The sequence below is a fragment of the Empidonax traillii genome, unplaced genomic scaffold, assembly GCF_003031625.1.
Source record: "Empidonax traillii isolate 1590-97213 ecotype Southwest subspecies unplaced genomic scaffold, ASM303162v1 scaffold50:size1795014, whole genome shotgun sequence".
NCBI lineage: Eukaryota > Metazoa > Chordata > Aves > Passeriformes > Tyrannidae > Empidonax > Empidonax traillii.
In genome coordinates, this window is record NW_020955243.1 from 468,685 (window position 1) to 493,860 (window position 25,176).

A 25,176-nucleotide genomic window follows, 5' to 3' on the forward strand; every position below is an offset into this window, starting at 1 on the left:
ACCTTTATTATTTGAGACAATCCAGTAGGGAAAAAAGGAGACGGTGCATGTAATTGTTCTCGATGGGCTGGTGGTGGGATCATGCAGAAGAAGTTAGGAAGGAAGCTCAGAAGTCTTTTCGTTGGGATTTGCTCACAGATGGAACTGTCAGTGACAACAGACCAGGGATCAGCTTCAGCCAGCAATGACTCTTTTTCTCCTGTTTCCTTGGGTAACCTCCTTAATCACTGAGGATGTACGGTGATGTGTCACCTTCCGCTCCCGGCTCGCTCCAAGTGCCTTGTGATGTTTCAAGCATCCTCATTGCTCTTAATTTCCCTAAGTGTTAAGAAAAGTAATACCTGGTATCTGTAAGGTAGTGCTTGATGGGATAAAGTACTTTGATAAGCTCTTAATTATAAGGATTCTTGTAATTTGTTGACTTCCCTTCCCAGCAATAGTGGGATGTTTTTAGCACTAGGCCTTCTCAGCAGTGTCATTTGACATAATTCTGCTGATTTCATTAACTTTCACTGATTTCTTTGCAAGTCGATCACAATGATTGATTGACTGGGAAAATGAGTTTTATCATCCTTAGTCTCCAAATTGAATAGTTGTAGCAGTTGGATTACGTTAATCCTGGAGTATCCGCCGCTGGCTGATTTCCATTACTGAGCAGAGCCACCCCCGCCTTGTCCCCCCCTCAAATTAGGGGATTAAACCAAGAGGTGCTTAAGCTTATGCAAATTGTGAAGGAAACCAGGAGATTCTTGAAACTTTGCTTGAGTATTGGGCACCTTCAACAAAAATAGCAACAGACAGTGAAACTAAGGCCCAGTTGCAGGAAATAGGAGAGATCTGTGTAGCCCCGTGAGCAGCTGGAGGGAAACAGATACGTTTTGAACAGGCAGGAGGCAGTAGCTTGTGTGATGTATACAGGTATTAAATAAACTATATCATTTACACACAGACATAGATGGAACAAAATGCCTGGGTCGTCTACCACAGGCTACAAGGGAGACTCAGTGTGGGACTAAATAATGAATAAAATATCATCGCAGTGATAATGTTATATTGTAAATAATTCCATTTGTTTACCCTACTGCGCCATTGAAGTTCATCTCCCTTGGAGACTTCTTTGACTTTTGATGCTGTTTTGCTTTGCATATGCTTGATTCCCCCACCCTGCTTTCCAAAGAACCTTCATAAAGGTTCAGGAACCGACAGGACTAAGTGAATAATTCACAGCAAATAATTCTTTGGCTGAATTTAGCATCTTCATTTCTGTAAAACAGTCCCACACACATTATTTGTGTTTTGCACTAATTTATTGTTAAATCAGTTTTAAGCATGAATTCCCCTCAAGCCACCATCCTTCTATTTTTATGAATAGAATATAACTCTAGCCTGGAAAGAGCTGGTTTTAGAAATCAGTGTATTTGTGACTGGAAAAATGTGAATTACTTTTTTTTCTCGATGGCTACAGTATTGCTACTGGTATAAATAGGTCCAGACATAACATTAGGCAATGTGAATCTCATTTTTAAGGTAATTTTTAAAATTCATTTAAACTATTGAAGTTTGATCTCTCAAGTGCTTTAGAAAGGGCACAATGCAGTCACAAGAGATGTTCTGGTTTTTTCCACTCAAGAAATCATATGAAGGAATATATTTTAAAGGAAGAAACAGTGCAGTTACTATTAATATTTTTTACTTGACTTTTGCCTTGGAAAGTAGTATTTTTTGGAGGTGAGTGCTGCTTAGGAATACTAAGTTATTCTTTCAGTGGATGAAGGGTGTGAGTGTGTATATTGTAGATGTAGATCCACATTAATATTTACCCCTGAATATTAATCCAAAGATGGGAGTTTAGGGTATGTGGTGGATTCTCCAGTGATGTAATGCACTTTATTGGGAAGTATCTCAAAAATCCCTTTTAACTCACTATATGTATCTCTGGATGTGTCTGTATGTATCTGAAAAATGCAAAGTCAAGCCACACTCCCTAATCTACTTCCAGACAGTGCCACAGGTCAAACAGCAGCTGCCCCACTTCAACTGTCTGGCAACGGGGGCCAGAAAATTCCCAGGGGTAATGACACCTGTATTAAGCTCCATGACATCCAGGGATGGGAATTGCTAAAGTAAAAGTGTTGCAGTATAAAATTCAGAACACTTATCTCTGCACAGAGACCTGTGGTATTCTTTGGCATACATTTGATTAAGTAACTCTGTCATGACTAAAACAGAGACCTGAGGTTTCTTTTTACTTTCTTCTTTTTTTTTTAGGTGCCATCAGAAGATGCATCTCCTGCTTGAGAAAGCCAGGAGTTTCCTGAAATCATAAAAAAGAAGGAAGAGGTCCCCAAGCTGCAAAGAAGGGTGACAACAAGAAAATCAAAGTACTTTTCTGGGCAGAGACAAAAGTTTGTGAGCTGTTTGCATTGATTCTCACATGGAACTTCTGTGTTTGGAAGTTTTGAAGGTTTGGGGGAGAACTGAAGTAAGTCAGTTAAGGCGGGTTTGGTTTCCTCATGGGAGTTTTGGACTGAGTAGTTGCTATGACCTGAGGCATTCTCAGGCATCTGATGGGGCTTTGACCAACCTGATCTAGTGAGTGGCATCCCTGCCCATGGCAGGGGCTTGGAATGAGATGATCTTTAGGTCCCTTCCAACCCAAACCATTCTCTGATTCTATGACTCTATAAGGCAGTGTACTGATTGCAGCTCAGATGGGAGGCCTTTGGAATTTCTGGCTCTGGAGCCCTTTCCATTGAACCGCAGGGATATTTTGTTTCCAAACCCATAATGATGAGACCTGTGTAAAGAACTGCTAATTTACTCTGCTTTGAGTACACAAGCTGAGGTCTCCACATGCAGGGAGACCTCAATATCAGTGTCAAGATGTGAAGGTAGAAGTACTTTTTTTGTTAATGTTTCATTCCTGTATGAAACTTTTTGAGTAACAATTAAATGAGAGGTCTGGAATGAGCTGAATAATGGTGAAACAAAAGTCCCCTCAGCGTGCTCCCTGCTTCCCTCTTGTCTCAGAGCAGCGTCTGCTGTAGCTGCTGGGTAGCGTGGCAGAGAAATCTCCTCCTCATTTCCATTTCAAACTCTGCCTCTTCTGAGACGAGTATAATCAGTCCCTCACTGCAGTTGTGCACTGCAGCATCTTCGCTCCCGCTCCCTCTCCCGGGGCTTGCTCCTGTGCTTGCCCAGCTGTTTGTGGCACTCTGCTTCCCAGCTGACTCCGAGGCACTGGAGCTCCGACAGCTCTGTGGGAGCGCTCCAGCACGCTCTTATTCAGAGGCACTTGTGTGGCTTTTCTGCTCAGACATCTGCGTTTAAGGAAGGGAAATGAATATCCCTTGCATATAGATCTCTTTCAGCGTGTCTCTTTGTGAGGAGGAGTTTGCAGAGAAGCATTTGTGCATCGATGCTCTGGGTACAGACACACATCGTTATGCCCTTTCTGTGCAAGTCGAGGGTGTTCCCAAAGCTCAGGGTGTTAATCATACCAGCAGCAAGCTCTTCAACCCAACTGAGCAGCCTGCCTGTCTTTAGCAAGTATTTTTGCTAAACACAGGGAGGAATCTGTACTGGAGTTGGAACTAACCCCCATCTTTCACATCCTGCTTGGTACCCGAACCGCAAGCCCACAACTGTGGCTTTATCCAATCAATATGTGAACCTGGCAGATTTTCTTCCAAACTCCTCCCTCCAAAACCGGGTAAGAAGACACTAGGAAGAAAACTGCTAGGGTCTCGAAATCGGAGACACCATAATTTAACACCAGAAGGATGCAGGGCTTGAGATTTGACCTATATTTTTGCCAAGAGTTGTATTCCTCACAGAGAAGTGGTGGGTGGAAGCAGATTGGGCTGACAGACTGCACGTTCAGTGCTGTTTTGTAGGTCTGGTTCCTCCTCCCATCCTCACCAAAACCCCAGGAAAGAGATAGAATAGAAGGAACTCAACATAAGAAGTGCAATAAGGGTGCATCTCAATCACATAATCAATAGGGTGTTTGACAGCTTTATTCATCTTTTATCACCCATGATTTAAGGATAACAAAATGTCCGAGGCAGCCATTGCCAAACAGCCCCAGGTTTGCATCGAAGAAGGCCATTAAGCAGGAAGAGCTGTTACTCCTGTAATAAATATGTGACACAGGAGAGCAGGTAAGAGATTGGGGCCAGGGAAAGTGGTTTAGTCAAACGTGTCAGGTCACACTGACAAAGGGTTAATACCCTGTCACATGGCACATGCCTGTAGTCACCAATTTTCACAACTATCGACACCCCCAGCAAGGCTCCCTCTCCTATGAGGTACAGTAACCACAGATGCCCTAATGATCTTTCATACGAAGGAACATGTAAAGCAGCTTAAGTCTCATTCTCTAGCTATTACAAGCTTGATCTCCTAGAATTAGACAAACTTTAATCGCTGTCTCACCACTATGGTTTGCGAGCTCACACATGAATTTATTCCTCGCCAGGGATTAATTTTGCCGTTTGGTGACATCCCATTGAAGGAGCGGACAAGAAGAGCAAGAATTACATCTGTGCACAGGCAGTGCTTCTCCTTCCTGAGCACTGCCCAGTAGGCCAGTCCCTATTGACAGAGCTGGGTCAGGCCAGAGTTTCCCAGAGAAATACTCAACATCCACCTGTGAGCAGCAAGGGAAGTTGGATCTACTGTGGCTACAAACTGTCAGTCAAAAGTGTTTCTGCCTTCAAAGTCCATTTCCAAGCAGCAAGACCAGACACCTTCCTGCACAAGGGAGACAGCAGCCAGGAAGGAAACCTCCTGTGGGACAACCAGGCAGAATACCAAGGAAAAGAAGTCATCATGGGAAGGAAGGGCGATGCCACATCCCACTGGGCCTGGAACGCCTCTTGGGGGTCTACACTGGATCTGAGTGACCAACCTCCGCTGCCCAACCCCATGTGAATCTTCCCAGCTGCTGCCTGTTGCCTGCTCACGGCTAGAGAGGGATCGTGCTGGGCGAGGGCTCGGGGGTCCCACGACCCACATGCAGCTTTTGGCTGCAGCCCTCTTTGCCACGTTTCCGGGTGTGATGGCCAGCGCAGCCCTGCTACCACCCACCCTGCTCTGGGAGGACTTTCTTCAGCCGTCTCCCGAAGGAAGGAAGGGCAGAAGGAAGAGCCGGCAGCCGGGAGCGGTGCGAGGAGCCTTGAGAGAGGTGCTGCCGGGGATCGGTGGGGTTTGGGGAGAGCGCGGGCGGTCAGTGGGTTGGGAGCTGCGTCCCCGAGCACGGAGCGAGCGGAGGAGGAAGGAGGGAGACAGAGGGAGTCCGGGACCGGCGCTGCCGCCCGGGGGAAGCCGGGGCTGCCGGAGGGGGGGTCCCCGGCGGGCACCGCCCCCTGCCCGCGGGCCGGGCGGGGCGGGGGGGGCTCCCGCTCCCCGCGACTGGGGGGATGCGGTAGCTGCAGGGGACCGGCGCCGCTGCCGCCGCGGGCCCGGAGCCGCCTCCGCCCGCGTAGGCTCCGCGCCAGCAGCGCGGCGCAGCCAGCCAGGGAGAGGGGCGCGCACCCCCCCGCCGCCTCGGGAGCAGCAGCAGCAGCAGCAGCAGGAGGAGGAGGATGAGGATGAGGATGAGGATGAGGATGAGCGGGGCGCTGCGGGGAGCGGCGCCGGCTGCAGGTAGGAGGAGGCGGCGGGATCCGCGGGATGCGCGGGGGGAGCCGCCCGCCCTCCGCCACCGCCGTGCGCGGAGCGGGTCCCGGCAGCGCCCCGCGGAGCCGAGCGGAGTTGGGCGCAAAGTTTGTCCGCCGGGAGGGAGGCGCTGGCGCGGCGGAGCCGGCGAGGAGGCGGGGAGGGATGCCCGGGCAGCGCGGGGCCGCCTCACTGCCGGCCGGGACGGGCGGGCGGGGATGCGAGCGGCAGGAACCGCGGTGCGAGGCCGTGCGGGAGGATTTAACACTTCCAGAGCCGCGCACAGCCAACTTAAAGCCGTACTGAGCATCTCCGTGCTGCGAATGAACGTGAGACACCGCTTCCTTTCTTATTTGTGTGTGTGTGTGTGTGACTCGATCGGGGTTTTCTCGCCATCCTCTCTGCCAGCCGGGAAGGAGCAACTTGAACCAGTTGTCCCTTCTTGATTTAATATTTGCAGCCCGAATAAATATTTTGTTGCCCTTCTGCCTTTTTCTTAACGCCTTCTTGTAGTGGAGATGATTAATCAGTGAGGTTAGTGGCCAATTAGGCATAACCTTGTAGGAAAATAATTATGCCAGGATATATGGGTTTGACTAGTGATGTGTTACAGAATACACCCAGATCTTGGTAGCTGTTTCCCCATGTGTGCAAAATCAGGGTGTTCTCGATTTTGAGTGGAAAATCAAAGTGTAATGACAAATATGTTTTTACTTCTAGTGGAAGACTATTATTTTCCTTACCAGTGAAATGTATGGCAGCTTTAAAGTAAAATGTGTGTGTGTGTGGATATAGAGAGGGGCTCTTTTTTTCTTGGTCAGTGACAAAATGTTTTTCTCCCTTTTAAAATATGGTCTTTCTAGTGCTGCTGGTTGCTTTAGACTGTTTGGTTTGCAGAAATGAATTTCATTTTGGTGCCCTCGGAGTCTCGTGAGAAGAAGTGCACTGCTGTGCCTTGTGAGGCTGGTCGTTTTAACTGATCTTGTTAAATAATGCTATTATTAAATGATGGCAAATTGAAGCAAATGTGTTTTTCATTGCCCACAAGTTGTGTTTCTGAGCTAAATTTCTTTTTATGGCTGGAGAGGCTCTTGCACTGCAGTATTACAATACAGCCATATTAAAAAGGTCCTTGGAGCAAATAACCCTCTAATGCTGCAGCTACATTTTCAGTAGACTTCAGTAGTTCTTTGGGAAGTAATTATGTTGGAATAAAGGAATCTGGGCTGAATTGATTGTGCTTTTAAAATTGTGATGTTAAACTGCTTGTAGATATTCACGTAGGTGATAAATCTAAATCTAAAGAAGCAAAGCTCCAAACCCAAGGCTTTATTTTAATACAATAATTTGTCTTTTTTTTTTTTTAATTATTTTTATTTTTACTTCCTTTCTTCTTCCTTTAATCGACAGGGAGGTCTCCAGCTAGAATATCTTTCTTAACCAAGTAGAGTGCAGTGGTACATGATACCATCATTCTCTTCCATGTATGATTCACTCCATCTCTGATGCTGCAAGGAATCAAGGCAAGGAAAACTAGAGATAAAAGGGAAGGAAGATTCCTGAGGCTTATAATGTTGGCAAATTGAGAGATTAAGGTTTATTCTGAGGAACCCCACCAGCTTTTACGTGGTTTCTTTGGGATATGGTGCTGACAGTGTAGGTCAGCGCGTCTCCTTCAGTGATCCTGGTGCGTACTTGGGAGGTGTGAAAAGCAGACATGGAACTAAGCTGCTTACCTCCTAATGTCAATATTTGGCGCTAAAAATTTAATTTTGAGTAGAAGACAAGCAGGTTGGTTACTTCTCTGTAACTGCAGCTCTTCAATACTGGTTTTTGTTTGCTCTAGTAAACAAACACATAGCTCTTAAAATTGAATTAAATGTATAAACTGCTTGAACCAGAACCGGGAGAGAGAATAATTGTGTTTGTTTTCAATAATAAATAAAAAATTAAGCTATCACTCCACTGACTGGCTGGTTACAGTCTTGGCCTGATCACTCAAGCAGTGCTCCAAGCAACTCTCCAAGCAAGCTCTCCGTTTCCAGCACCCTTTTCCTGGATTGGAGGCTGCAAGTGCTCGGGGTGACTTGTGGGCTGATGCCTGTTTGACTGACGGACACTTATTGCAGAGTGGCACCCAGTGCTCTGTGATTTTTGCCTCTGCAATGATTTCCTCCAGAAAGCTGACAGAGAATTAAAATGTTTACAGCCAGGTCTTGGGAGGATTCTTTAAGATGCAGAGAGAAGAGTAGGGAAATCCACCCATTTTTAGATCTCCCTAATCCCAAGCTTCTGTTCCTGTGCTCATGCTAATTTTTTATTGATTGTTGTTACTCTTTCAGAAATGCAAACATTTCCACTCTTTGTAGTCTTACAAAGAAATTAAAGTGTGGAGGAAGCAGTGACTGAAGGAGACGTCCTATTCCAGTCTTTTTTTTCAGGTTATTCATGGAACTGAAGCCATTGATGAAGCATTTGTATGCTTTGAAATTAGATTTCAGTGAGAGGACTAAGTTTTCCATCCTGTGCTTGCTGTAAGTGCCAGGTTATCTGGAACACTACTTATTGTAAAGATGCAACATCAGTGTTTTCCTGGTCAAGCCCATTTCTCCACTGGAGCGAAACCCATGGGAACAGAGGTGTAAATGCTGGGGGATGGGAATCATTTCCCTTGTGATGTCAGGTACTGTGTGCAAAAGGAGCTGGGCTGCAGTCAAGACTGGTACCCAGAATGGCAGTACATGAGCAGCAGGGAATGTGAGTCAGTCACTTCTGAAGATCAGCTCTTCCCTTACTGAACTTGTGTGTGTGCTGCAGATCAGGAACATGGTTTGTGCTTCTCTAACCATCTGACTCTGACATAAAATCCCTTCGCAGACCCATCTGTGCTCATCAGATGAGCCAAAGTCATGCTTGTGCCTGGTATTCACGGTCTGGTACCAACCTTTAATTTTACCACTCATTTCCATACCCAAGCACTAGGAGTGTTTGCTGCTGAAGCAGGATGCTGTCGAAGGTCTTCCATCACCCCATTCCATACTTTGTGCAGGGAAGTAAGCATGATGTTGCAGCAAGCCCAGCCTGGCAGATAGGGATGCTTTCACAGTGACATCTATTTGCGAGGGGCAAAGGAGGAGAGTTATGATACTGAGGAAGTACCAAAATGGGTATATTCCCTGTGCTCCCCATTTATCGGCCTATAACTCCTCTCTCGGATCTTAAAGGATGTCCTTCTGCTATCAGAACTCTAAAGAAGGAAGCAAGTGGCACGTTTGTGATTTTATGCTTTACCAGAGATGCAAAAGCAGGCTGGAAGTGAAAACAAGCTGATATTAACTGCTGCTAAGAGCTCTTGGAAGAGGGAATGAGAAGTATTCTTTTGAGTAACCTGGATAGCAGGTGGAAATGACCCTATACACAGTGTCTATAAAACAGCATGTTGAATAAAATGGTCCTATTACAGGAAGTGCAGAGGGCAAAAAACCTAAGCAGTCTTGACAACCGTTTTGGGATTGTTCTGCAAGAAAATCAAAGGCTTGTCAGTTTTTGCTTTTATGCACATAAATCACCTTGTGCTCCTCCTGTTTCAAAAAACGCACTGGTTCACGACTTTTCAGTTTGCCTCCACAATATTGTGAGTACTTACAGTAGAACACACCTAACAAACAACAGGAGATTCCTATTTCACAGCACTTTCATTTTTCATCCGTATGCCAAGTTAAAGAACCTCCAACTTCCCTTTAAAATAGCACAAAGATTGTGCAAGCCAATTGAAAGTGAGGAGAATACATTCCGATATTCCTCTTTTATATCCACAGATTGATGCATTCAACAGCCAACTCCTTTGATTCTTCCAACATTTAAACATGAGTGACTTAGTGGAGAAACACTATATGAATATTTACTCCTGTTTTAATGAAGCAGAGCTCTGTTGAAGTCAAAGCAACTGCAGCTGTTTCCTTAGGCTGAGGATAAGGCCCAGCAAAGGATGTTTCTAATTGGCAGGAGGCTGGTTTGGTACCATTCCTTGCAGGGCAATATTTTAGAGAAAAAAAATAAATCTGCCTAACATCAGAGGGATTTCTCATTTGAAAAGTTAAATGCTCCTCAGTGAGAGGTGAGGGCATTACTCCGGCTCAGAGAGTGTTTTGCCTGACTGATATATCCAAAATGTATGTTGGGATTGCCCAGCACTGATAATTCACGCACCTCTGGAGTGGAATACAGCAGCCATTCTGGGATGGAAACATTATGCAGGAGGGGTTTGGGGAAGAGAAATGAAGAAAAATTAATCCAATTGAAACTGCAAGGGGGATTTGGGAAGCAGAATGCAATTATCCAAGTTGGATATTGGCCAGGACGTGTTAGTTAACATTTTTACTCTTGCAGGAATTATCATGGGATCTTTTAATGACGACGAATGGTCAGGGCTGTATTTTACATCTCATTTGAAAGCCTGAGCTTTCATTTCTCATGAGGATGAAGTGAATGCTTTGCCTTCCTTCAGGATGAGTTGCTTTAGTCAATCTGCTTTCCTCCCACAGGCTCAAGGCTCTCTGGGAACACCTGCCTTGCAATTCCACATGTCCCAGGGTTTTCCTCAAAAGGAAATCCAGACACTGAGCATTGCACATCAAAGCCCAGTTCCAGTTTAGATGGTCTTCAAATGGAGAAGTTCCCCTACAGTTTGGGCTGGCCATGGCATAGAACCACAGAATGGTTTGGGTTGGAAGGGACCTTAAAGATCACCTGGTTCCAATCCCACTGCCATGGGCATATTTCCCTCCTTCCCTAAGCAGTACTGTGCCATTTTTCTCCCCTGTTTTATGAGGACTAATGGATGGAAGGATCATCTGTCAGCAGTAAACAGATGATAAAACTTCCTGGAACTGGTGTTTCTGGAGAAAGGAGTTGACGCATGAAATACTTTATTCCCAATTTTCCTTGTAGCAATCTGAACTTGAACCTTTTCTGAAACAAACTAACAAGCAAGCACTTCTTCACTGTAAAAAGTCATTGTCTGGTTACAAATGTGGTTTTATATCAGTGCTTTTGGTATTCAGGCAAGGAAAGCCATGGGATGGCAGTGTGCTTCTCCAGAGGAAAAGAGGCTTCAGGTTCTTTTAGAGGCTTAGGGATGGTGTGTTTATTGTGGTTCAGTCAAGTATGGTTGTGGGAACTTGGAGGATTGCTCTGTGTCTGCTGAGTTATCTTTTAATCTGTTGATCAAAGTGCTTGCAGACTATCTCAGAGGTCATGAAGCAGTAGCAGATGCTGGGAGATAAAATTAGATATGCATTCAGACTTCACCCTTTAATTTTATTAACAAAAGGGGTGACATAGTAGTAGCTACTTTATTTTTCCTTTCCTACTGGAAGACCTGTCCTGAGATTTTGGTTCCCTGCAAGCTCAAACATAAGTAGACTGTGCTTCTAACCCACATATGCCACTGATACACATGTGCAACACAGATAATTAAAAGATAACAGGGTTAATACTCTCCTTGTAGCAAAGATTTTTGCTGTTGATATAGGAATTTCCCCCAAAACTCTCATGGTAACATCAATGTCATTAATTTAAAATGTCATTTCAAAATCACTCAAAATATACATAATGTATAAAGTGATGCATTTTGTATTCAGGGACTTTCTTTCTGTGTTTTCATGTGTTTGTGGACAGTTTGGGTTGTTGTGTGGTCTATGGGAGGATGGGTAAAGCCAATATCTACATCGATGGGTCCTGAATTTCTGGTTAAAAGTAAAGAACTGACCACTCCAACCTATTACACAGTGTGATGGTGCTGTTTGTATAGAATTTGTGAGTGTCACAGGGGCAGCTGTGAGTGCTGGGTAGAGTCTCATCATTCCTTTACTGTCAGATCTGCCTCAACAGAAAGGTGGGTTTTAATTATGCTCATCTCCTCTTAGGATGTGAATCAAAATCCCAACTCTGAGTTTCCTAAGGTGTTCAGAATATGTGGAATATAATGCTGAGGGTCAAAAGGAATCATCATTTCCATCCAAAAGCCTCAGAGGAAATCGCTCTTCCTCATCTCTGTAAAATAACAATGGTTTTGGTCCAAGGCTTCTTAGATGTGTAAGGCTGGATTTTGTCCCTCATAAATAAAGTGAATGGGCTTAGGGACTTCCCATGTAAATAAAGTGCCCATTCCATCTGCCTCCGTGTGGCTTGACCCACAAAATAACAACAAATGCTTCCACTGCTTGAAAGAATTTGATGAATATATTATGCTGGCCAGGTGTAAAGCTGTGATCTGTGACATTTCGTGCCTCAGGAGGGCATTGTGCTGTCATGTGGCACAGTGGGCTGCATTAATAGAGTCTTTGGGGATCAAGAGAGAGAGAATATGGACAGAAGCTGTTGTTAGGCAAAATAAATTATAGAGTAGCTCATCCAGTGTGAGAAGGATTGGGAGTGAGGTAGTTTCAAACATCATTTTTTTCTGTAATTGTGACCTACTTTAATAACATTCAATCGTTTTTAATATTTCTTTATTCATTACATTTTATACACACTCAGGTGGTTTACTGCAAACTGTGTGGAAATTACAACGAAGGTCAAGTGCTCTTTGTGAGGATAACTTATTACTGAAAATATTAACTGTTGTCATTACTGTTTTCCAACATGAAATTTTATTTGTCTGGTGAATGAAGAGATGATGTCGGGCTTGTGTTAAAGTGTGTGATTACTGTCAATAGACCAAAGTCCCTCCAGTCATAGAGGTCTGAGATGTACATGATCACTGAACAACTCTCACTTTCAATTGATTTATTTTTCCCTGCACTGCTAAGCTGGCAAGGCCCTTATCAGAAACATCTCTCAGATTAGGACTGGTTTATATAGATTTAATGTTTAAACGCCTTCAGTAAGCTGAGGCTAAACTGAGAATTGCAACTTTGGTATTGGAATAACCATGCTTACACTTGGCTTTGCAGCCTTTCAAATGAGCTTAAATTCATGCTTTAAATTATATTATTTCAGTATTTCTCATGTGGAAAAGGCTTTGGTCCACAGCAGGTCTGTGTAGAGTTGGAGCAGAGCCTTAGTTAGGGTTGAGAGCAGCTCTCTGTGGCTCACGCTGGTGTCAGTTAAATCACAAGTGCTCCATAGTGGTTTTCCATACAAACAAATTTCCAACAGTGGCCCTGTGGTTAGCGGACATGTAATTGTGAATTGTATGTGAGAGTTTGGAAAAATGTGTCCTGGGATCAGGACATGCCTTCTCAAATCATAATTCTGCTTGAGTAGAGCAAATTTAGGGCTTGGCTTAGAGCTGTGGAAATCCACACAGTTGGGAAAAAAAAGGAAAGCCTTGCAGCATCCCTGCTATCTTCACAAAGCCTAACAGCCGTGCTGGATACTAATGCATCATTTTATACACATTATTGAAATAGAATAATTTTATGTAAAGGTCAGCTGTTCATAGTGTGTAACATGTTTCAGTTTTTATTATGCATATTTGAGGAATCAAGTCTAGAAAGTGTAGAAAGAAAACAGAAGGGTTGCAGTGAATATTCACCCCTTTGGCTGTTACAGCAGGTCAGGGGTTGAAGCATCACCAGCTTTCTCATTGCATTATCAAGTTTCTCCCGTGCTGGTTTGATGTGGTGGACCTAAAGGTTTCCTGATCCAAAGCCAGAGAGTTCTCAATTTAGAAGTAATGGGTATCTAATTTTCCTTCTGAACTACATAATTTGAATTTTGTATAGTCATGTCCTCCAAGTATAATTTGGAAGAAAACTGGATTAATTAGGTAAGTGTCCTGCTTGTAAAGATTCTGGACTACTCGGTTTAGGTTTGAATTAGGCAAGTAAGTTAGGAAGGCAAGAACTGTTTTACAGATACAAAAATAAGAGATTTTTAGCTGAGTGTCTGCTTGCTGAGTGTCAAAGAGCTACCTTAGACAAAGCTTCCTTGTCACCCCAGCATAAGAGAGGTAGTGGAATAGGAGACAGTGAGCTCAGCGAAGAAAGCACTTCTGCTAAAGACTGATTGAAACCACGTGGAGAACTGAATAAGGAATTGTCTTTTCCATTTAATTAAGTGACGGGTGTCATACAAAACAAGCAGGCAGCAGGTACAGTAACAGCTTCACACAGGTGCCTCGGGATGCTGAGGGTCTTAGAAGTTAACACAGAGTGAACAATCTTCTGGAAAACTTTGTGGTGGGACTGAGGGCCCAGACAAGGGGTGGTGCTGCCTCTGGTGCAGACGTGCCAGGCTCACAAATGTCTGGAGGCTGGAAATGTGTTGTGGTGAGTTGTCACAAGATGTGTCTGCTCTCTGGGACTGCCAAGGAGTCAAGGTTACTGCACACGGGGCCAGCTGGTCCTTTGCTGAGCCAGAAGGGCTTTCTAACACAGAGGTAAGAACTCAGCCAAAAGCCAGTGTAGTCCAGCATCTCCTCTCCCCTGCTGTCATCTGAGTTTCTCTTGAGTTAAAGCTATTTGAGGATGGGAGGTGGTAAAAGTTGTTTCTAAGACATAGGCAGTGGTGCTGGAGAAAAGATGTTTTGTTCTAGCAAGGCACGCAGTGTGCAAAGGTGTAGAGAACTGAAGTAATCTGTTGTGTGGATGATTTTGCTGTATTTTTAACCAGTGACTTTGGTTTAAGCCTGTTATTTCACTTGGAGATCCGTGCTCTACCCTTGGTGTTTGACAGTGTAATGATCTGTCTGCTGGAGCTACTTGTTCTTATCTAGTACTTATGTTAGATATGTCTGTACCTGGCTCCACAGCTGTACAAAGCTTGCAAAGGGACCCAGCAGAATTTTAAATGCATGTATTAAAAAAAACCAAACTTTAGAAACCAATTTATTGCATATAGGTCACGGTTAAAGCTTTATTCTGAGCTCATGGATGTAGACTCCATTTTTATTGGAAGTGGAGAGTCTTGGGTAATTGCTTGACTTGAGGAATTAGGGCTTAAGAAGAATGCTAAATATCATGAGAGTTGTGATAAAATCTTAAGCACTGTCTAAGCCACTGAAGGGCTGTCAGATTGTAATTAGGTTTGATCATTATCAGCTTGAGCCAGATTTGCACACAGGTTACTGAGACATGGAATGCCAGTGCACCATTACCAGTTCCTTGAGCAGCTCAGTCCCCAGTGGAACCCTGCCTTGATGATGGTGATACGGACTGATCAGGCATTTTTCTTCTTTCTTTTGTATTTTTTTCTCTGTCCTTTACAGGTTACTAGGAGCTCAAGTTATCTAGTCCCTAGCCACAGGAGAACAGGCATTTCCCCCATGTGGAGCAATGATCTGGGCTGAACACCACTGGTGGTCCTGTGGGTTATGGTTTGCCCAATTCTTTCTAATTCTGGAGATCAAGGAATTACTTCTGATTCTAAATGGTTGTCCTTGAAAAAGGTTGTTTTTCTGTGGAAACACTTGGTTTTTTTCTGTAACTTTCTGTATACTTTTTTTGAAGAAATAAAATAATAATCTGGTAGTAAGAGTGTCACTTTATGCAGGGTCTTGGGGTACTTGTTAGTGGCAGGACCCAGAGTAAATTTATTAGTAATTCTGCTTATTAGAGACTCTGTTGCCTTCAGATTATCACTTCAAGTGCAAATACACAATGGAGATTACACATGGCACCACTGAAAAAGCAAAGTTCAGATGCTGTAATTGTGCAATGGAACCACTTGGAATAATTTAATAAAAGAGCCTCACAAAAAGGTTCCTTGCTCTAATTTCATTAATAATGTATTTTGCAGTTGGCTGGAGACATTTGGCTGGCAGCTTTCCTTTCAATGTGTTGTGGAACAAACCAGTAACCAACTAAGATTTCCTTATTGGAGCTTTTTGTATGTCATGGCTGCTGAGAATTTCACATTGGCAAGGAAATCACAGAGCCCAAAAGTGCAAACTAGGGAATGGAATAACGTTTTTTACCTGTCAGCAGGTGTGAACAGATTGGAACAGAGATGGGAGCAGTTGTGCTTTTTGAAGGAAAATGCCATGTCCACTGAAGCCAGTCAATGTGATGTGTATCCTGATTTATTTGGCCCCTTTACTGAAGAAGCAGTATGGACACACTCACTGGTGTGCCAGACTCTCCCAGGAGCAGTTTATGCAGCACTTGCCTCTTCTGCCAGCAAGATTTCTCTTCCTACCTCTACCTATTAGTTGCAAACATCATATTTTACCTTGCAAATGTCATGTGCTGGCTCTGTGGTTCTGTTCACCTTTGCTTCCCCTGCAGCTCCCACACCTGATTGGGCTCCCAGCTCTGCAGTTGCCTGGATAACTCACTTTCTGCCTCATTTACTCCCCAATGGCTGCTGAACAACATTCCCTGAATTCAGGGCCAGCCCAACTTCGTGACTGGCTGCTCAGGATGCTGCAGTAGCACTGTGTTCAGGGACTTCTCTTGGAAGATGTTGTAGCCATAAGTCTCTTGAACTGTAAAGCTGAATTTCATCGGCTTCACCAGAAGGAGGGAATGAGCACTGGGGAAAAAATACACTACTGAGGGTAATGTGAGGAATTCCAGATAAGTGATTCACCAGGGTGGAGCTGGTGCCAGGAGTGGCAAGTGTTGGGATATCACTCTGTGCTTTACTGAAGTAAAGCAGAAGGTCATGTTCACCTGGTCCATCCTGAACATCTCCTACCAGACCAAACCACGTGTTGAGTCACTTGTGTTGTTGGTTCTTTGCACCTGAAGAAGTGAATGCCAGGGATTTGGAGAGGTTTACATTTTTTTCACTGGGCTTAAGACCTCCTCTAGAATAAACCAAAAGCAACTTGAGACCACTGTGGGTTCTGACATCTTTTCAGCATGATGCTCTTGGTAACATGGAAGATGGGTCAGGGCTGTGAGCTGTTCCCCATCAGTTGTTTTTCTCTGTGCAATATTGTATATTCGGTCCTTAGTGGCTCAGAAGGGAGAGCCTTGAGCTGATTCCCTTCTCACAGGTACATGGACATCTTTGTGGGCCCTCACTGATTTGGTGATCACTGACTTTAGGCCTGTGGGGAGATGAGCAAGTGTGTGTGTGCGTGTGTGTGATTTTTTCATTTCTTTTGTTAAGGTTCTGCTCAGTCAGAGCGGAGTCTTTTTCAGTGGAGATCTGTATGGGCAGATTGTGCCTTTTTCCCCATGTGTTTATTTCTAATATATTTCTTCCATTGTATTTAAGGCTCTTTTTAAAACCCTGGGTGGGTACATCTCGACTCTTTTGCATTTCAGGGACAGCACTGTGACTGCCTACCTTGTGCCCTGTCTTTACCAAAAAACCCCTTTCATGGGCATAGCTTACCTATTGTTTTTATCAATTTTCCCACCTAACTAAAAGTTCTTGGTTTGGTTTCAGAATCCCAGTGTCTTAAACATTGGAAAGTAGCTGGTATTTTTACCTGAAACGTCCTTTAAAGACCATGTAAACAACAAAGGAGCAAAATGCTACCTAAACTCAAGTAATTCTGACTTAATTCCTAAGCTAACTGGGATAGCTAACAGAGTAAAACTGGGGCTGAGATGTGGCATTCATGTGCTTTGTTGTATTCCGTGATCATCTGATTCATAATTGTATAGTTGGTTATCATATAGGTGACATATTATTTTAGAGTGCAGTGTTGAAGTTGGATGGCTGTGTTGGAGGATGGGAGTGACAGCAGAACTAGACAGTGATCCTGTTTTTTTGGTGTTTTTCTCTTGGAGGAGGCTGAATCTGCCTGCCTTGGCAGCGCTCCATAGCAGAGGAGCTTGCAGTGATGCTGCAGTTTTGTTGGTGCCACTGCAGACACAAAGGCTAAAACAAATCAAACTGAGCTGAGAGGAGCAGATGGGGCAAGTGAGAAGTTGGGAAATCATTCAAAGTGTTAGACACCGAATGATTTCAATTTTCCCGAGACAAGTGGGTGCTGTGGCACAACATGGCTCCTCCTGACACTCAACACACGTGTGACAATTTTGGAATAAAAGCTGCATCAGGTGTTCTGTTTCCAAATTTCCCTGCCGGAGGGAGAGGGTTTGCATTTGGCAGGGATAACAGTAAGGGGGGTGAGGCCGTGGAAACAAGATTATCATGAATCCTTTCAGGTGTTTTGTTGACCACTCTGAGCAGGATGTGTATAACAAATGAGCCAAGTTCCTCCTTTGGAGGCAAAATTGGAATTTTCAGGGATATCACAAAGCTAGTGGAGTAAAAGAAATAAGACAGAGATGCTACTTTCTTTTAAAAATGTTGTTTTGATTTTAATGTTCTCCTTAAAGGATACAATTTCCCTCAGAGGGTGTGAATAACCAAAAGAATAAACGTCTCACTTTGATAAATATGAATGTTGGAAATTTAGGTGTCTTCCTGTGTGCAAAACCCAAGTGAGAGCCTCGAGGAAGGGAAGAAGTCTCCCAGCCTTTTCAGTTCTTAGTGATGGTTCTGCCTTGTCCGAGCAGTGGATATTTTGGGTGCTGTGTTAATAGAATCTCAGGTAAGGCTGTCACTGTGGCCTAAGCTTAGGGTTTCCCCTGCTTATATTGTTTATAAAACTGCAGGACTGAAAGGTGTAGAGTGTGGGGAAACTTGTAATTTGGAGGTGGAATGCCAAGGTCTGAACTTGCATGAGCTGCCAGGATCAGCTTGGCTCTACTCCATCAATAATGAATCCAGAGGAATTCCTTGGAATGTGTGACCTGTATTCCTCTGTAACATTGCTCTTCTTTTAGGATTCCCCTCTAAGGGGTTTAGTTTCTTTTAACAGTAGGGAAATGAGATACAGAGGATTCTGTTCCCGTCCCGTTATTGCAGCCTAGACACGATTTTGCAGTATTTTTTGTTTGTAACTGCATAAATAGCCTGTAGATAATTCCTTCTTTAAATGCTGTGGGGCACTGAAAAATTGGGCTTAGGAAGAATGTGTATGAAAAGGCATAGTTCCAGCAGAAAGAAAAGGAATTTAAAAAGCCATTGAATTCTTTCCGTCCACCCTACAAAGAAAAAAAAATTGATTTGCAGGAAATACAGGTCATGGCACTGTTCTGGCATCTTGATGTTGCAGTTTTGTAAGTACACAGGAGTCCTGGCAGCACAATTTGGGACTCCCATTAGAGCTGCTCTTTGCTGTCAGACTTAAAGGCTACTTAATATCCCATATCTGATCTAATGCACTGCTCCTCACACTAAGAAAATTTAAAAGGTCCTGTGAGTTTGGTGGGTTTTTTTGGTTTTGATTTTTTTTTTTTTTTTAAATAAGTTACTGAAAGCCAATTTGGAGACTTCCTGCTGTTGCATCCAAAAGTCAGTAACTTCAGTAAGGACCCAAGGATCAGGGATGCTCTGTGATTGGGGCAGTGGAGAGAAATTCTTCTCTTCTTCCCTCACCGTGGTTTAAACACAAAAGAAAAGGAAACCTTGTGTTGCTGTTGCATGGGTTTTACAGATACAAGTTTATCATTGGAGAAAAGCCTTGGCTTTTTGAACATGGCCTTTGATTATGAGATTAATTAATTTGTGTTAGAAAAGATATTAAAGGCAGCTGTAGTCTGTGATCTAGGTAGCGCTTCATTTTTTTAATCAACATAATACTTTGTGGATTACTCTAATTCACTATTTCCTACTCCAATGGGAATGTGGGATCCACTGAAGTTCATGTCACTGGGACACTCAAGCTTTTGATCAGTTGCTATTTGAGTCAACATCTAGAAGACCAAGGCTAGATGCCTGAGTTCCTGGGAATCCTAGGTAGGGAATAAAGAGAATAGAGTTTTGTAGGAAAGGCACTGCATAGGATCCATAATGAAGATGTGTTGAAGACATCTCACAGGGACTGCTTTCAAGCAACTGTCATTAAAATCCTATGTTCTGATAGATATCTCTTTTTTGAGGATGTTTCAGCATCATGAGGATAGTAAAGATATTCTTTTTCAGATTTAAAAAAAGCCAAAAGTAATACCTTTCAAAATGTGTTTATTTTTGTTATTTTTTATATAAACATGCAAACCTGAGCAAACAGAAAGCCCTAGGAATTGTGTGTAGCTGATTGAAATGCATAGATTCTTATACATAAATTATTATTGCATGCAGTTGCATGAAGAAATGAAAGAGCTGGGTTTAGGACCCCTTGAAAATAATCTATTTCTGTTAGACATGCATATAATTTAGATATATGCTTGTCTATGCAGTGTATAATTTTTCAGTGGCTCTTCCAGAGGTAATTGTGGAAGGCGAAATGCGCTGTGTGAATGTGGTACTTCAAATTGTAGAATGCTTCTATGAGAAAATATATGATTAGTCTGCAAATAATCTCTTCAAAGGCCCCATTACAATCCTGAACTCTCAGATGGCTTGGGTAGTCTTTGCTATCGCTTTGGAGGGATGGAGAATGTTAAAACCATTTACATGTATTGTCACAAAATAATTTTATGGGGTTGATCCTGCCTGACACGGTGCTTCACGCCATGATGGAAAATTCATAAATGTTTGCTTCAATTTGATGCTCAAGAAGCACTTAAAAGCGCTCATTGCTGTAAGAGTTATTTTCTCTCTTTATATCCAATTCATAGATTATGGTCAAGTGTTCATTTTTATGGTATTTACAAGAAATCAGTAGTGCCAGCTTGCTTATGACACCCTCCCTCTCCCCCCACTCCCTGCCCAAATTCCTCCTTGCAGCCTCAGGGAACAAAGGGAGCTGAGATTCTGAGCCGTGCTCGGATCTGATTTAATAATGCATTTTCCTGTAGAAGAATTGGGAGAGGCTGAGTTGTTTGTGGTCAAAGAGCATAAGCTTATGTCCATCATGGTAAAGACAAGAGTGGTGGTTAATAAGTTTTTGAGCTGTCTAAATATTTGAATTTGGGATGAAATTCTCAGTCTTGTATTTGCCAGATGTGTGTGTGTCCATGCCCTTCCCTCTGCTCAGCCAGCAGATCCCTAGGGATGGTCTTCACTCCGACTTCTCATTCCCTTAGTGGTAAAGCATCCCACCTTTCTCTTTGCATGGATTGAGAGTCTATCAGGCAGTCTGCTATGGGCATTGAGCTCTTGGAAGAAGCTTGGATTAACATGGAAATCTCTCTGTTCATCAATTCATCACACAAAGGGTTGAGCTGTCCCTTAAAGCATTAGCTGCAGAATCTAATTAGCATTAGCCTGTTTGTGGAAAAGTATGCTGTTGGATCCTGGATTAACTGCAGCTGTAGTGGGGGGAATGAAACCTGTTCAAAAGTTGTTCAGAAAGTACCCAAGCCTATATAAAACATAGATCAACAACGTGCCAGTTTGTGTGTCCTGTCAAAACTGAAAAATGATCCCATGTTTCCAGACTGGAGATGACTCCTGAACATGTCATGGTACTAGTGATGCTTCAGGATTAATGTGGAATTGCTGGTCTGCCATTGCTAGCAAGGCGTTTTAAAGTCTTACAGATCACTCTGGATTACATGACAGATAAAGTGGGAAAGAAAACATGTGTGGAGTGTTGGGGGCTTAGTTCTGAATCCAGAGCTGACAAACCAGGTGTTCTGAATTGAGCTAATTGGGAATCCAAAGCACCTGTTCGTTTGCAGTTATAAGAATCACCCTTGTTTTGTTCCTTCTTTTGTTGCCTTGGGTAGGGAGCAGTGACTTGCTCTCCTGTGGTGTGTTCTCATTTATAAGAGAGATTTTAGTGACTTTGGAAGTGGGAGGAAGATCAGCTGGCTGTGAAACAGGTATGTAGGATTCTTTCTCTTCCTACAGTTGCTTTTGGTATTGGTTTTGCTTGCTCAGCTAACACAGTTGTTTTATTCTGTTGTTTTGTGGCTTGGCCTTTGTGTTCTCCCTAAGGGAATCCCACAGCTTGGGCAGCACAGGGCACACACCAGTGCTGGTTATACCCCTCATGCTCTGTGCTGAGGGAAGGTAACAGGAAAGGTTGTGGTGAGAGAGCTCTGAGGAGCAAAGCACGTCACACATCATCAGACTGCAGAGGTGTGGAGATGACACGTTGATTCTGTTACTCAGTCCCCTCTGGGTGCCTGTGACCAGGTGATGACACTGATTTTTCACAGAGCTTCAGTTGCCTTTCCCAAGTTCACAATAATTTATCAGCCTGTGCACCTGCACTGAGCGGTTCTTTTTGAACCTCAGTTTGTGTTCCATGGAATTAATGGTTTAAAAGTTGTGTCCATAATACATTAAATGGCTAGATTGGTTTGGGAATTCAAATTTCCTTCAGACCATTTGGTTACCATAGCGAGCATAGCCAGAAATGTTTGCTGAATATTGGGATTTTATTTGTTGAGATACACTAGAAATGCTCATAATCTGAGTTATTTTACAATAGAATTAGTGTGGCCAGCAGAACGAACTTAACCAAGACTTACCAGTGCCTGTGTTTTCAGGCAGTAGCCAGAAGAGTCTTACTCTTTGAAGTAATAAGTCTACTTATTTCTATTTAGAGCAATAAGTAATTTCCTTGGATAAACCAATGGAAGCAAACTGTGTTTGAAGGGACACAGGCAGTGACCAGCAGTGATCTCAGCTGAGGAGCCTGTTCAGTTCCTGAGGCAGCTTTCAGCTGGTGCATTGGCTACAACAACCATTTTCTGGATCTTGTAATGTTTTTCTAGTGTGAATTTGTATATTGGATTAAAGTCTGGTAATAAGTGAAAAAAAGAGTAAATATAAAAGAGGTGGGAAGGATCCTGTATGAAGAAGATTCCCTTTCTGTCCTGGGAGTCTGAGTGATGGCAGCAGTGCCAGGAAAAAATGATTCAGGGACCCTCGAGGTAAATGAACCTGCTGGACCAAGTCTGGGCAGGGACATCAAACCCTGGGTAGGTGTATCTGTGAAACCTGTTGTTGTTTGTTTTCCTATGATGTTTCCTCAGCAATTTTCAGTCACCAATTTTCCCAGTTTTGGTCAACAGACCCCTGTTCGTTCTTCCCTATCATTTTAGCCAGGGCTTGTGCCCACACCTGTTTGGCTGCTGAGCCCCCTGAGTTGTGCTTTGTGTGCTCCAAGCTTGCAGGAACCACTGCTGTAAACATACACTGAGCTCCTCTGTGTATCTGTCCCCACACTGAGGCTGGGCTGGGATGTGCTGACCTTTCCAGCAAGCCCTGGGCTCCCCTGGAGATGCCTTCCTGCCAGCTGAGATCAGTTCTGTGCACGGTTCATGGCTGGTATTTTTGGCAAGGTTGTATTTTATTACTTTTTGAACCTTCCTCTGGTCAGACTTGCTGTTCTGAGATGAGCAATAGCTGCTGTGGCTGCATCAAATGCTGGCTTTGGTGTATTTCTAACTCACAGAAAAGCTCCTGCAGCTCAGGGTAGTCACCCTTTAAAATGTATATTTATGGATTTAAAATGACAAACACTTTTTTGCTGGGGTGTTTTAATGTTTTGGTTTGGTTTTTCTTCTCCACAGAAGCCCCATAACAAGTTGATCCTTCGACTCACCTACAGATAAAATATTTCCAGTGGGAGAGGCTCTTTTATGGGATTCATTTTGTAAGCTATCAGGGAAATTACTGTAGGCTTTTTGAACAAATTAGTGGGAATGTGGAAGGACCACAAAAAGGCTTTTTCCCTTAAGATTTTAAGTAGGGTCTTATAAAGGGAAGGAAAAAAACCCAATCCCTGGTAATTAAAGAATTTTTAAAATAATGAAATAAAATTATGCAAGCTCTGGTTTTGGACGTGGGCAAGTTCTTAGCTGTTTCAGCTAGTGAAAGTTTTATTTTAAATTAGGGCTTTTAGAAGGAAAAGGAAATTACTTAATCACTGCTTCAAATGTGTGTGTATATATGGGGGCGTGTTTGTATCTGCAAGATGTTAGAGTTTGAATTGATGTTAAAAATTTAATGTACAACTTATAGGTGTGAAAGGATCAAGGCAACGGATCTGTTGGGCTGTGGCAACCTCAGGAGCTCAGCTAGTGAGGAATAGAATCAGCTGAGTTCATCTGAGTGTTTATCCTGGGGGAAAAAACAGGGAATCAAATCTATGGGACTTTCACAGGGACTTTTTGGTTATTTGAATTGGAGAGGGGCATTTCTTGGTGCTTGAATCAGGTTAATGTTTTGTGGGTCTACTGCAGAGACAGGAATGATCCAGGGCATGGGGAACTGGGGAAACTTCTCGTGGACTTCTCCTGTTGATGAATAAAATGATGTCATTGACTCCTAATGACACAGGTTATAAAAAGAAAAAGTCAGGTTGTTGGAATAACTTAATCTGATTCTTGTAAATGCCTGACACATGGACAGTGGGATGTTGAACTCCAGTGAAAGTGTAGGAGAAGAGCAGGTGTGGCTCTGGAGGATCTCGGTAGTAACCTGTGAAACTTTACACTAACTAGCAAAGAACTTGGAAATGTGCCTCGTCTGTGCATGGGGCTAATTGACTCTGTGCCACTTGGTCTGTAGGCTTGTTTGTATTTAATGTGCTCTCTGGGTTCACTCTCTCTCCACTGTTCCTTTGTGCCTCACAGACCTTGAGATCAGACAACAACCACACTGCAACCATTCGAGTAATTTTTTGGCACCCTGTCACATCAAAGCATGGATGCTGTGCCTGTGCATCTTGCATCATTTGGGATATACTAAACCTGAGACTATCTTCTTGTAAATACTTCTGTAAATGTTTTTTTAAGTTTCCCTCACTGGGTATAAGAAGGGTCTTGGGTGCTCTGGCAGGCTCTGTGTGGCTTCACCATCTCCATCAGCATCCATTGGTGGGGTGGGGTGTTAGTGCTGCTGTTACTTCATTAAATGTTCCAGGTGGATTGTAAGGGAAGTCAAGGGAGTTGTGTGAGAATCCCCCGCTACTTAACATCCTTCTTTGTGTGCCAACACCTGTGATGACTTAAGTTTCACAAATCCCCTGCTTGAACTCCATCCCATTTCTGGGTGACACAAACATCTGCGTGGGATGTGTGGCTTCTCTCTCCTCCTCTTGCCTCTTCTCCCCAGTGTTATTTTCTGGGTGGTGGTTGCACAATAAAAATGTGAAAAATAATTAAAAAAAAAAAATAGAAAAATTCCCACCTGGAATGACTGAATTTGTCACAATAATTAAGTATGGTAGCTACTGCTCTGGATGGGTTTCACCTGCTAAGAGCTACTGCAGTCAGCACCATATGGTGGCCTTTTTTTTTCCCTTTTTAATAGACTTAGAGCAGCAATTTGTCTCACCCGTGAGGCAGCACCACAGCATGCATTGCTTAACAGAAACAACGTCAGACTGGTGAGCTTTTCATTTGAAGTTTCCAGGAGCATTTAGCTGAGCTTCAGAGCCAGGTTTCTGGCACCATCTATTTGCACTGTAACTCTTTGATCTATAAAAGTGAGGGGCTGAAGGACAGAAGGGCTTGATTTTCTGACCAGAGACTCCTCAGTACTTCAACCTTAATGTTTGCAAATAATATGCTAATATTTACCTGCCTCTTAGATTTATTGCCAAGCTCCCGTCAATGTCTGTATGTCACCCTGAGATTGTGGAAAGAAAATTATTGAAGATAAGGAAAATATAATTTTAGTTGATGGGTGGACTGAAAG

The 25,176-nt window shown here is 43.3% G+C and overlaps 1 protein-coding gene across 12 annotated transcripts in view; it reads left to right on the forward strand.

The window, feature by feature from the left end:
• The first annotated feature begins 5,045 nt into the window (after nucleotides 1-5,045).
• The window catches only part of DAB1 (DAB1, reelin adaptor protein), a 434,378-nt gene continuing 414,247 nt past the window's right edge, over nucleotides 5,046-25,176 (forward strand). For 10 of the 12 annotated variants that reach the window (XR_003570677.1, XM_027879044.1, XM_027879055.1 and 7 more), the window contains exon 1: nucleotides 5,569-5,649. The gene's annotated coding sequence lies outside the window, so the exon portion shown is untranslated. Of the gene's footprint in view, nucleotides 5,189-5,568; nucleotides 5,650-5,893; nucleotides 5,991-25,176 lie in introns of those variants that run through there. The other 2 variants (XM_027879046.1, XM_027879045.1) reach the window with 2 other exon arrangements.